Source organism: Triticum aestivum, chromosome 5A (genome assembly GCF_018294505.1).
Source record: "Triticum aestivum cultivar Chinese Spring chromosome 5A, IWGSC CS RefSeq v2.1, whole genome shotgun sequence".
NCBI lineage: Eukaryota > Viridiplantae > Streptophyta > Magnoliopsida > Poales > Poaceae > Triticum > Triticum aestivum.
The window spans coordinates 64,493,927-64,506,810 of record NC_057806.1 but is presented as its reverse complement, the minus strand read 5'-3'; positions in this window follow the sequence as shown (position 1 = coordinate 64,506,810).

Here is a 12,884-nt window from a genome sequence, read left to right as displayed (position 1 = left end):
CATGAATGCAAATGACACTAACATATAGGTGATGTTTTTCTAAACATTTTGGTATCTCATTTGCATTTTTCTGATTTAGTATGAATTAGTTATGAAGTTTTCAAACTGACGGTCAAACGGTCAAAGGGCAAAATCATAAGAGGAGCAAAGTGACTTGGACAAAACCGGCGACTTTTGGAAATTAGGGGTAAAACAGACAAGTGGGACACAACTAGGGCAATAAATCTAATTATCCCAAAAAAGAACGATCGAAATCTAAGAAATCATATGTTACGGGGCGGTTAAGGGATGACTTACTCGGGAAAGTAAGCCACGAGGAAGATATCCTTATCTGGGTTTGCCAGAATGATGCCTTCGAGGTGTGAACTCGCGACTTGGCGGTCCCCAACGCTGCCCAAGAGCTTGGCACACATGTAGAAGGGGTCGACTATCACGATGTCCGGCGTCTTGTCTCTAATGATCCGCATCTCCATACTCAGCGAAAACAGCCGAACGAAGGTGTAGTGCAGCGGATGAAGGTTAAACGTAGCAAAGATGTCATCAAACCGCAGGACGATCATACCCCCGATGGCGCCATCCATAAAGCCCTTGCCCTCTGACACCTTGACCACGAAAACCGGGTATGCCACATCATTCTCTCTGAGACGCCGCTTCTCCAAAGAAAGAACGCTGTCGTGCAGACTCCGCATAGCACCGGTTGCAGCATTGAGCATATTTTTTGGTAGCATCGCCCTACCCGACACATGCACCCTCCTCGAGATATCCTTAGGTGAAGGTGGCCCGTCCTGAGGACGGATCATACTCGGTGTCGGCTGGCTCGCACCGGCGCCCTTTTTAGTCTTTCGTTTCCGGCCCTTCTTCTTGATCTGCTGTAATGGGACCGAGTTCTGCTCACAGACCGCCTTCTTGAGTGTGTTGGGGCTGATAATATTTTGCACCTCAGCTATCTAAGGCTCGATGAAGGCGGCAGCTGGAGGCATCTCCTAAGGACTGAACGCCAGACGACTCCTGTTGCAACTGGGTTTCTCCGCCGTACCAGCTAGATCGCGGTCGTCTTGGTTGGGTTCTTGAGAAGGAGGCCCGCAGAACTCGTCACCGTACCCATGTTCAGCAAAGTACTTATCGACGTTGGTAAATGTACCATCGTCATTATCATCGTCGTCCGTATCCTGTGCCATATGCATGTCCGGATCCTGTGCCATACGGATGTCCGGCAGGTCCGGTAGCGTTGCGGCGTTCTTGCCATGGCTTGGCGCCGGCACGACTGGCGGTCTTGTCTGTGGGGTGGTGTCCCCCGCCCCCAAACGAATCTGGCTCTTCGGCCAAAGCAGGGGCCAGCTTGCGCAGGCACTGAGGGTCATCTCATCTTCTTCGTCGGTCCCAGCGGGTCGAATCGGAGGTAACAGCTCGTCGCAGCCTGGCAGTACCCGAACTCTTCAACCCTATACACTGTGGGTGGCATCAGATTACCATGGAACACGGGGTTTCCCGGTTGAACGATTCTGCCCTTGGCGACATGACCAACTTGCTGCCCATGAAGTGCAGGAGAGTGCAAGGAACGTTGGTGGCGCCTTGCGAAAACATGTAGGGCATCAGGGATGCCTAGTCAAAGGCAAGGAGATGAAGTCATCGGCCGAGAGGCTTAGTTACCGTGATGCCGTCGAGCTTGGCTAATGTCGAGGCACCGCCAACGGTGGGCGTGCAACTGACGGAGGGGCCGCTTGCTGGCGAGGTGCCGGTCGGCGTACGCCTGGGTGCATTAAGATCCAATGCCCGTGCCGACGCCGGAGACACGAATACCGCCTCCGCCGGAGACACCAATGGCGCCGCCTACGTGTTGTGCAAGTTGCTGGCCGTGAATTGGGAACCGGGGGAGGCCCCTGTTGGCCGCCCGCAATCCATGTCGTCAGCCCATGAATCAACGTAGGCACCATGGCGTTGAGCTTCGTTCCCAGTTGTTGCTCCACTTGCTCTTGGACAAGCTTCGGAATCCGCGCCACTTGTGCCTTGAGTGCTTCAACCTCGCGCGACTGGCTTTCGGAGCGGGTCTTTTTCTCCTTTCGCCCACCCGCGGTATAGTATGACGACCATTTTGTGGACAAGCCTTTGCCGGCCACACGACCAGCTGACGTCGGCTTACTGAGCTTATCCTTGTTTTTCATTATGTTCAACGCCCTATTCAAAGGGGTGTCGAAAGGGGAGCTCTGAGACGACCCTGCGCTACTGCTTTCTTTGTCCTGTGGAAGGAACGTGAACCATTTAGAAATATTGGGGATTAATTAGAATGCAACCGTATGGAGCTAATTACGCGGGGGTGTATTCCTTATCAGAATAAGCTCAAGCTCCCTAGTCTTCGGATCCGTGGTAAGCTCCTTTGGTACCGGGTCCTCCTTGTACCGGGCCGTGAGAAAGTTCCTGGTCTGCTTGTCACGGTATTTCTTGAAGCGGGGCGGTAGGCCTTGCTAGGCACGCTCCGCGTGCTCCTTGTCCCATATAGGCTCCGCCACTCTATAACCGCTGGGACCGAGTTGGTGGACCCCTAAGTTCAACTGCCGCATTTCTTTCCCCCACTGACTTGATTCGGAGGATGCGCTGCTCTCGCACTTGATCATGAACTCCTTATAGTCATCTTCGCTCATAAAAGGATATTTCGCCTTGATCTTGTCATAACTATTACCTTTTTCAATCATTGCCTTCACCGTGCTTCTCCAAGTATACAGGGCCGTGCTCATCCTCGTGAGGGCGGCACTGTTCACTTTATTCCCTGAGAGGCGTGTGTTTGCAAACTCAGCGGGGAACTTGTATCGTTCATGCAGCTTCGTGAAGAGGAGGCTACGCAAATTCCCTCGGTCCTTATGCCTTAGGTTCTCGGTGTTGATCGAGATGGTGCTCTAGAGAATGCACCCGAGCTGAACCCAGTACCCCTTGACTACTTGTTTGGGCGCCGTCGGATGCCCGTCGGAGTTCACTTTAGTAAATTCCTCCTTGATGGTGCCGAGCACGCTCGGGCGCCGGTCCTTCCATTGCCTCTTTGGTTGGCTGCCATCTGTGCGTGCGCCGCCATCATCAATGGTGGCATCCTCGGCGGCACCATTAGTGGTGTCATCCCTGACGCCACTAGTGGTTGTGTAGTCAGGATCGGTGTCTTCCACGGTGTCCTCATAGCGGTGAGGTCCTTGCCGCCCTAACCGCCGGCCTCATTGTTGTGGGCCATATTTCGCTCTAAATAGGAAAAAAGTTTGGTCAAAAAGTTGGTTATTGTCAAGGAACAAGATCATGGTCTCATCATTTAGGGTTTGTCGACACCGAGGCATCCTAAAAGCTAAGCTTTTATCATTTAGGGTTTGTCGACGCCGAGGCACCATAAAGCCTAAGCGTACATCATTTAGGTTCTCATCAACACCAAGGCACCCTATAGAAGCCAAGTTAAGTTTTCATCATTTAGGGTTTATCGATGCCGAGGCACCCTATGTTGGGCCTAATCACTTGGCACTAATCACTTGGCTCTATTGCCACCTATGTTAGGTTTGTCATTTAGGGTTTATCGATGCTAAGGAGAATTCTAAGTTGGGCCTAATCACTTGGCTCTATTGCCACCTATGGTTTAATGTAGCGAGAATGGCGGGGTAGTTGATCCTACTTAACTAAGTAATAAGATACCCCGGCCCATGCATTAGTCGCAAGTACCCCATATGTCCTATTTTTAGCAAAGTCATGCTAAAATTCACGGAAAATTTCGGCATGACCTTTGCTGAAAATAGGACATATGGAGTACCCGGGGTACCTGCAAATTCATCATGACACAATGGTCGGAGACAAAACCCAACAAACTAGCAAGATGATCATCATCTTTGCAAGTCATTACTTGTCAAATACAGAAGAAGGAACAATTTATTTGTGACATAGTTGGACCATACAGAAGAAGCAACACCCTGCACTAGCCTAAAAACTAGTGAAGTTTCACCCATATAAGAACAACTTTATAAAATCAGAGAAGTTGCTAAATTTTTTGTATCCTTCATATACACTGGAGTACAATGCTTTATAATGTTCCATCATCATTATAGAAAATTGACAATTGTCCATAACAGTTGGCCCTATGCAATTCAAGCATCTACACCCACCTATGCAATTCAAGCATCTACACCCACCTACCAGTTGGCTGGACCTGCAGTTAGCCAGCCATGAACCAACATTTTTTGTGGGTAAAAAGCAAAGAGCTTGTGCATAATTACAAGGGTTATGACCCTATTTTCATGTTCAAAAGAAAAGGGCATAAAGAGGGGGAGAAGACCAGGCCCAAGAGAAGGGGGGCAAAAGCATGGGCATGCTTTCGAGCACTCATTTCCTTGGTCCTATCAAAAGTTGGACAAAAGCAATGCAATACTCACTAGATCTGTCCATCACCCTAGAAAAAAATGCACTCCTAGTACATGGCTACTGCTATTTTTCTACTGCTAGGAAAAACATCACTCATTGGAAATGAAAATCTCAGTACCAGCATTTTGAACTTTGAAATGAAATACAGTAGTAGTATTAGTAGTATATGGAGACCACAAAAGCTATGTTTTTTCTCAATTCAGATATCTAACCACAAAAACTGGATACACTACTCTTATACTCTTATACTACTCTTATACTGTCAGAACATACTGTTAGCCTTGATCTTAAACATGTTGGTACTTGCAAGAGCTAGGTTTGTTAGTTAGAGAATTCAGAGGAGTAAATCTTGAACTGTAGAACAACCTAGCACAAGCAGATCATGTGTAAGATGTCCTATACAAGCTCGAGCCCCTGAATAAGCTGTGCTATATCAATCTACTTCCTAGATATGTGGTCTATTTTATTCTTCAGCTAAGTGGAAAACCACGTCAAGTTCTGTTTTAATACTCTACTTCTCAATGCATGCAATTGGTTTCACCTGGACTACATCATAGAACCACCAATAAAGGACACTGAAAAAATATATAGAGAAGCCTACGGTTCCTATCTTTGAGTAGCATGATTAGAGATGAGTAGATCTCCTAAAGGTGTCCTAAGAACCTGCTGTTACTCTTGGAAGCAATGCAAACATGTAAAAGTTATTACTGTTGACAATACTACTCAAATATCCAACTAATTAGTACACTAACTGCAGCCCAAATACTATTGGATATTTGTGCTGGAGCTTGATAAATTGAAAAAACATGGCAATAGTAAGAAAAAATCATTGTGTATCTAGCTTATGGTCTGGAAGTTTGCATTGTATACCCGAGACAAAGTTGCTCACCTATTATTCTAAACTTAGCAATTATAGATGGTTTTTCTTAGGCGAGGCCATGAGCTCCAGCACTCTTTATAAGTAGAATAAACTTTTTTGGTTATTTATAAAAAAAGGGACGAAAACTAGTTTAGATAAACATTGGGGAAAAATACATGCAAGAGGTTGTAGACAGAGTTAGTCTAGGCAGAAAGCAAAATCAAGGGGCATTATCCGTAAGCGCAATTACAATTTTATAAATAGCATCAGTAAAAGAAATAAACTCAAATTATGAGGCGAGATAAAGCTGCATAGGTATGAAAAGAAGTAGTCTGCATTGTCAAAATTCAGAGACTAATTACCGTTAGACACATCAGCTATTTCGGTGTCACTAGGTTCAGCAGCAATGTCATCTTTAATCACATCACTAGATTTAGCAATTCTAGAAGACTTGTCTTCCTCTTGATATCTTGGAACTAGAAACTCACAAACATCTTTGAAGCCTGTATTTTTTCTGAATAAACTCTTCTGTTGCAGCCTCCAACTTAAACCAGACAGCCAGGTCACCGAGAGGGGGGGGAGGGGAACTGGTGCAGCTCACCGAGAGGAAGACGATGGCGAGCTCGTGCGGGGCCGGGGTTGACGAGGTGACGCGGATCGACGGTGAGGCCGCGGTGGCCGAAGGTGGAAGAAGACCTCGATCCGCACGATGCAGAGTCGTCTAGCTCGAACGGCTGGCTGTAGATGACGTAGAAGAACACTGCAGAGCTCCTGGACTCCTTGGTGGGGTGCAGGGACGACGGTTGTCGCGGGGACGATGCGTTGTCGACGGGGATGACCTAGTCGGGTGAAGCAGCGCGAGGGGAGGGGAAGTGGGGAGGTGCTAGGGTGTGGAGCGGGTGCGGGGGTCGTCGGAGCGGGTGCGGGGGAGCCTTAGCGGGTGTGGAGCGGGCGCGGGGGTCGTCGGAGCGGGCCGGGGGTCGTCGGAGTGGGTGTGGCGGTGGAGGGAAGGGGGATCTGGCGAGGGAGAGGGAAGGGGCGATCGGGCGAAGGGGTATCCAGCTAGACACTATAGCAATGGCGCACCACCCTCTGGTGCGCCATTAGTAGTTTTTTTCTGATAGCAATGGCGCACCCTCCTCCGGTGCGCCATTAGTAAATTTTTTTCTGATAGCAATGGCGCACCCTCCTCAGGTGCGCCATTAGTACCTTTTTTCATTATTTCTCGTTGCATCTAATAATTGGTTTTTTTATCAAATTTGTTATTTTCATGAGGACTAGAACAGAAGATATCATCAAATATCATCAAATTTTCTGTTGAAAATATCATCAAATTTGTTTTTTTATTTTTAATTGAAAATATCATCAAATTTGTTGAAAATATCATCAAATTTCTTATTTGAAAATATCATCAAATTTCTTCATTAAAATATCATCAAAAAGTGGGGGAGGGTGCGGGGTGTCGGCGGCGGCGATGGAGCGGGGGAGGGTGCGGTGGGTCGTCGGCGGCGGTGGAGCGGGGGAGGGTGCGGTGGGTCGTCGGCGGCGGTGGAGCAAGGGAGGGTGCGGGGGGTCATCGGCGGCGGCGGAGTGGGGGGAGGATGCGGGGGGTGCTCGGCGGCGAGGGGGATAGCTATCGAGAGGGAGGGGGATCGAGATCGAGTGTCCTCATGAATATTCAATATTTTTTCATATTGAATATGAAAAAATATCATCAAATTTGAAAAAATGTTCATGAATTCAAAAAGTGCCCATGAAATTTAAAAATATTCATGATATCAAAAAGTGCCCGAGAAATGAAGACTACGATTTAAGGACAATCGATCTTAGCTAGCTATCTCTTCACAATCTTCTTGCCCTTCTTTTTTTGCAAATGGAGTTCTTCTATGGAACGGACGTCCTTTAGGTAGGGTGGTCCTGTTTCTTCTTGTGGTGTATGCTGCTACTTCATCGTCGTCGTGATGTTCGATCTTCAGGTCGCCATACTTGTCAAAGTCTTGCTCATTGGCTACTCCATCCATTCCGATGATCTTTCTTTTGCCTCTCCTCACGACAACATGACTGGGCTTTGACGGGTCGGTAATGAAGAAGCATTGGTCCACTTGGGAAGGCAGTACCCATGGCTCATATTTTGCGGTGACGTTTGCGCCCGCGGTCTTGGATTTGGCTTCGGTATAACCATGGTGGTGAAATACCGGTCTTCTTTTAGGACGCTCTTGGCCCATCTGACACGGAACATCGGGACCTTCTCTCCAGCGTAGCTCAGCTCCCAGATCTCCTCGATCCTTCCGTAGTATCTGTCCTTGTCGTTACCGGTGCAGGATTTCCATCATTACCCCTGAGTTCTGATAACCATCGCTCTTCATGTCCTTGTCCTCGGTGTAGAATGTGTAGTCGTTGATATCGTACGCCTCATAGGTCATCAGGCTGTGCTCGGCGCCCTGTGACAAGGCGAATATGAGTTGTTCTTCCGCGGAAGAGTCCTCATGTAAAGGGTACGACAGAAGCTTCTGCTTGAACCAACGCGTGAAACATGAGTTGTGCTCTTTGATTATATCTCCGTCCGTCCTCTGTTGGCCTCGGTCATTGTACGTCTTCTTAATAAAGGTTTTGTGCTCTACCACCCAAGGATCAACCAAGTCTATGTGTTGTAGCACGACTAGGTTTGCTCTTTCAAAGTCGGCGAGTCGACCCTCGAAGTCGACATGCATTTTGCGGCGACCCTCACGGTGACCCCATCCAGCGAGCCTGCCGAGGTGCCTTTGACGGGCAGACCAACAGGGTTCTCGATTCCTAGATAATTCGTGCAGTAGGAGATGCACTTTTCGGTCAGAAAGCCCCTGGCTATACTTCCCTCTGGATGTCACAAGTTGCGAACGTATCCTTTGATGACACCATTCATCCTTTCGAATGGCATCATGCTTTGCAGGAACGTCGGCCCGAGTTGGATGATATCCTCCACGATATGGACTAGCAGATGCACCATAACGTCTAAGAATGCGGGCAGGAAGTACATCTCAAGCTCGCATAGTATCACCACGATCTCTTCCTGTAGCCTTCTGAGTTGCCTCGTGCCAACCGACTTCCGAGAGATGACGTCAAAAAAGTTGCATAGGCCAAATAGTGTTTCACGGACGTGCGCGTCCATGATCCCACGGATTGCAACTAGAAGTATCTGCGTCATCAGCACGTGACAGTCGTGAGACTTCATCCCGCTGAACTTCTGCTTCGCTGGGTCTAGGTATCTGCTTATCTTCCCCGCGTAACCGTAAGGAAGTTTTACTCCTACGAGGCAGGTGAAAAACTGCTCAATCTCCTCCTGACCTAGAGTGAAGCACGCGGGAGGGTAGTCATTTCCGGTCTTCTTGGCCTTTTTGCCTTTGCGATGACTTCCTGTGTCCTGCTTCGCCTCATCATCATCATCATCATTAGCGTGAAGCTCCTGCCTGATGCCCATTGATTTCAAGTCTGCCCTTGCTTTCGGCCCATCTTTGGTCCTCTCTGGCATGTTGAGTAGGGTACCAAGCAAACTCTCGCACACGTTCTTCGTGATATGCATGGCATCAAGGCTGTGAGGCACACGCAGGATCTTCCAGTATGGAAAGTCCGAGAAAACAGACCTCGTTTTCCATACCTTTAGCAGCGGCTCTGGCGCCTTTCGGTTCTTTCCCGGCTCTGGCGCCTTTTGCTTCTTTCCCGGCAGTGGGCAATCTTTCCAATTTTTCAACAGCTCGTCTATTTCCTCGCCGCTCCTCGTACGCGGGCGTCTTCGGGGTTCGGTTTCACCATCAAACAGATCCTTGCGTTTCTTCCACGGGTCATCTTCGCGAATCCACCTTCGATGTCCCATGAACATGGTTTTCGAAGACCCGGGATCTCTATCTAGCTGGCGATATGTTGTGTCATCCATGGACCTGACGCATCCAGAAAATCCGTGGACCACCTGCCCCGCGAGATATCCGTAACCGAGATAGTCGTGCATCGTCATGAGCAGTGCAGCTCCCATAGGGAAATATTCTTTCTCTGCGGCATCCCATGTATTGGCTGGCATTTTCCACAGCGTGTCTAGCTCCTCTTTCAGCAGCCCCAGATACAGATTGATGACGTTCCCTGGTTGTTTCGGCCCTTCAATTAGCATACTCATGTGAATGTACTTCCTCCTCATGCACAACCAGGGGGGAAGGTTGTACATCCACACAAACACAGGCCAGGTGCTATGTGTGCTTCTCTGGCTGCCAATCGGATTGACTCCATCGGTGCTCGCGCCTAGCACAATGTTCCTTGGATCCTTCCCAAATTCTGGGTGTTCGAAGTTCAACGCTTGCCACTGGCTCCCATCCTTAGGGTGACTCAGCATCTTGTCTTTTTTATTTATCTCCGGATCATTTGCATCATCTTCTCGCTTCTTCCCCTCCCTATCCACGTGCCAACGCAGGAGCTTTGCTACCTTAGGGTCCGCGAAATACCGCTGCAGGCAAGGAGTGATCGGAAAGTACCACACCACTTTTCGAGGAGCTTTCTTCCTCTTCTTGTATCGAGTGACGCCGCACACCGGACATATGGTAGACTCCGCGTGCTCGTCCCAATAAATGATGCAATTTTTCATGCACACATGGTATTTCACGTGCGGTAAATCCAGAGGACGCATGATTTTCTTCGCCTCCTCAAAACTGGTAGGGCACTTGTTCCCCTTGGGAAGACGTTCGTGCCAGAATGACATGTTCTCGTCGAAGCATGCGTCGGTCATTTTGTGTTTTACCTTCACCTCCAGAGCCATGAGCGTTACTTTTAGGCGGGTATCCTCGAGCCTGCATCCTTCGTACAAAGGAGTAACCGTGTCTATCTCCAGTTGATCCAGCTTGGCTTTCTCTCGGGCGGCAGCTCTTGCGTTATTCATCTGCTTGAGAAGCAGCTCTTGAATATGAGGGTCCTGCACCCAGCCCATCGATGGTCCATCATCGTCTGCTCCGCTGGCATCTTCATCTTCATGATCATGCCCTTCGTCTGCTCCGGCATCTTCCTCATCAACATGTCCGACATCTTCTACATGATGACTGTGTACAGCATCACCGTCGTGATCATGTCCTGTAGATTCTTCATCTTCTCGCCCGCCCGATCCGCGGTGGTTGTCTTGCTGCCCTTCCTCATTTCTTGCCCGACCCCCATGGACGACTTCATAGTCATCTTCATCACCTTGCCACCGATAGCCATCCATGAAACCACGCAAGAGCAGGTGGTCCCGCACCTGCCTGGAATCCGGGTCCGCAATAAGGCTCTTCAGCTTGCATCTTCGACACGGACATCTTATCTCCGTCTCGTTCTTTTGAAGCATCTCGGCCTTCGCAGAGCTCAAAAACCTATTCACGATGCCTTCGATCATCGTGCGGACCATGGTCGCCTGTGGGGTAGAGCAAAACGATATTTTAGAACCAAGAAAAAATTTGGCATGACTTTCCCTAAAAATAGGACCAAAAAGAATGCATAGTGCCAAAATTCTTGCCAAAACAGAAATGAATCAACATTCCGGCAAAATATTGGCAACTATCGCATTTCAAATACCGGTACCTGCAAACACAAACATATATGCAACACCACAAACATATGCAACGCCACAAACATACATAGATATAGCTAGGCCACAGAAAGTGCATGTGCACGTTGTTGGGCGAGCTAGGGAGAAAAAAAGTAGATCTACAACATGAAGATAGCTTTCCCCTTACTTACCTATCAAAAAAAGGTAATTTCACCACTTAATTTTGATGAATCTATGGTGCAAATGAGGTGAGGAGGAGGAGGCAGCCGATAAGCTTGGAGAAGGAGGTGGAGGGAATGAAGTGGGGAAAGTGAGTGTGTAGGTGTGGTTGTCCAAAATATCTAGCTAGTCCCAGGTTACTAATGGCGCACCACACAACCACGCGCCATTAGTAACCCAACATACTAATGGCGCACCTGCTGGCCGTGCGCCATTAGTAGTTTTGCAAAAAAAATAAAAAAAATATATATATACTAATGGCGCACTGTGGCATAGTGCGCCATTACTAGTTTAAACTAGTAATGGCGCACTGTGCCACGGTGCGCCATTAGTAGTTTTGCGAAAAAAGAATAAAAAATACAGTAGTGGCGCACTCTATGGCTGGTGCGCCATTACTAGTTAGAACTAGTAATGGCGCACTTTGCCTGGATGCGCCATTAGTATGTTCGGAGATATGAAAAAAAATATTACTAGTGGAGCAGCTTGTGTCTGGTGCGCCATTAGTGTCTTCCACACTAATGGCACATCAGCACATGGTGCGGCATTAGTATATAGTAGTGGCGCACCACTTCCCTGGTGCGCCATTAGTGTCAGTTAAATCTATAGCCCTTTTCCTAGTAGTGAGTGACCCAAGTACATCCGAAGTAAGGGATGGAAACGGGAAGCCACGACGCAGCAAAGACCAACGCCGGAATAAGCAAAACAGCCCGAAGAGCACGGCAGTTAACGCCGGATTCAAAAGCTCTCGGCGGAGCCAGCAAAAGCTGCCTCTCGAAGACAACAGAGATGAACTGTCCAGTCTTAACAAAATTCTGGACAAGATATGTCAAATCCACAGCACCCCTGATAAACCTTCAAATCACACCCATAGAGAATGTTGGGTATTCAAACAATCCGGCAAACTCAACGCCGAACACAAGGGGCTGGATACACCAAGTGAAGACGATGACGAACCCCGCAAGCAAAGCATTGGGGAACAGAAGAAATTCCCATCAGAAGTAAAAACAGTAAACGTGCTACACGTGACAAAGGGGAGAAGCAAGGTGGCGCCCATAGAGATATGTGCTCTAGAGCCTATCACATCGGAGTCCCGCCACTGTTCATCCAAACCGATCACCTTCGACAATCAGGATTCACTAGTAGAAAAAGGGTCAAACGTGAAGCACATTAGTGCTGGTTTGATTTTGGCCCGGTACTAATGGTACCATTAGTGCCGGTTCGAACGGATTTGCATTAATGCCGGTTCATGTTGAACCTTTAGTATCGGTTCGTGGCACGAACCGGTACTAAAGGGGTGATGGCAGGCTGGCGTCAGGCTGGGGCCCCATGATCACCTTTAGTACCGGTTCGTGGCACAAACCGGTACTAAAGGTCTAACCTTTAGTACCGGTTCGTGCCATGAACCGGTACTAAAGGGGTCTGACCTATAGTACCGGTTGGAGACACAAACCTGTAGTACCAGTTTTCCGTTTCGGCAATTTTTTAAAATCACAAAATTCCAAAGGGAAAATAGAGTTTTTGGGCGTTTTTGACGTTTTTTGGATGTTTTTAGCGTTTAGTGCTAGGGTTTAGATTTCAGCGTTTAGGGTTAGGTTTTATGGTCTAAACCCTTAGTTTTTACTGTTTAGCATAGAGTTTCCGACGTTTTAAGTCAAGGGTTTAGGGTTTAGGACTATTTTTGAAATGACAAATTGTAAAAGGAAAAAAAAGATATGCTCTAATTTATGTTTTTTTGAATTTTGGTTAAATCTTGTCAAACCGGTCAAACAACTGATTCAAGAAATATAGAGTGTTACTAAATAATTATGCAATAATATTAGTGTTACTAAATAAGTATCTCAGTTTTTTTGAATTTTGTTCAAATCTGGTCAAACTGTGGTCAAACTGTGGTCA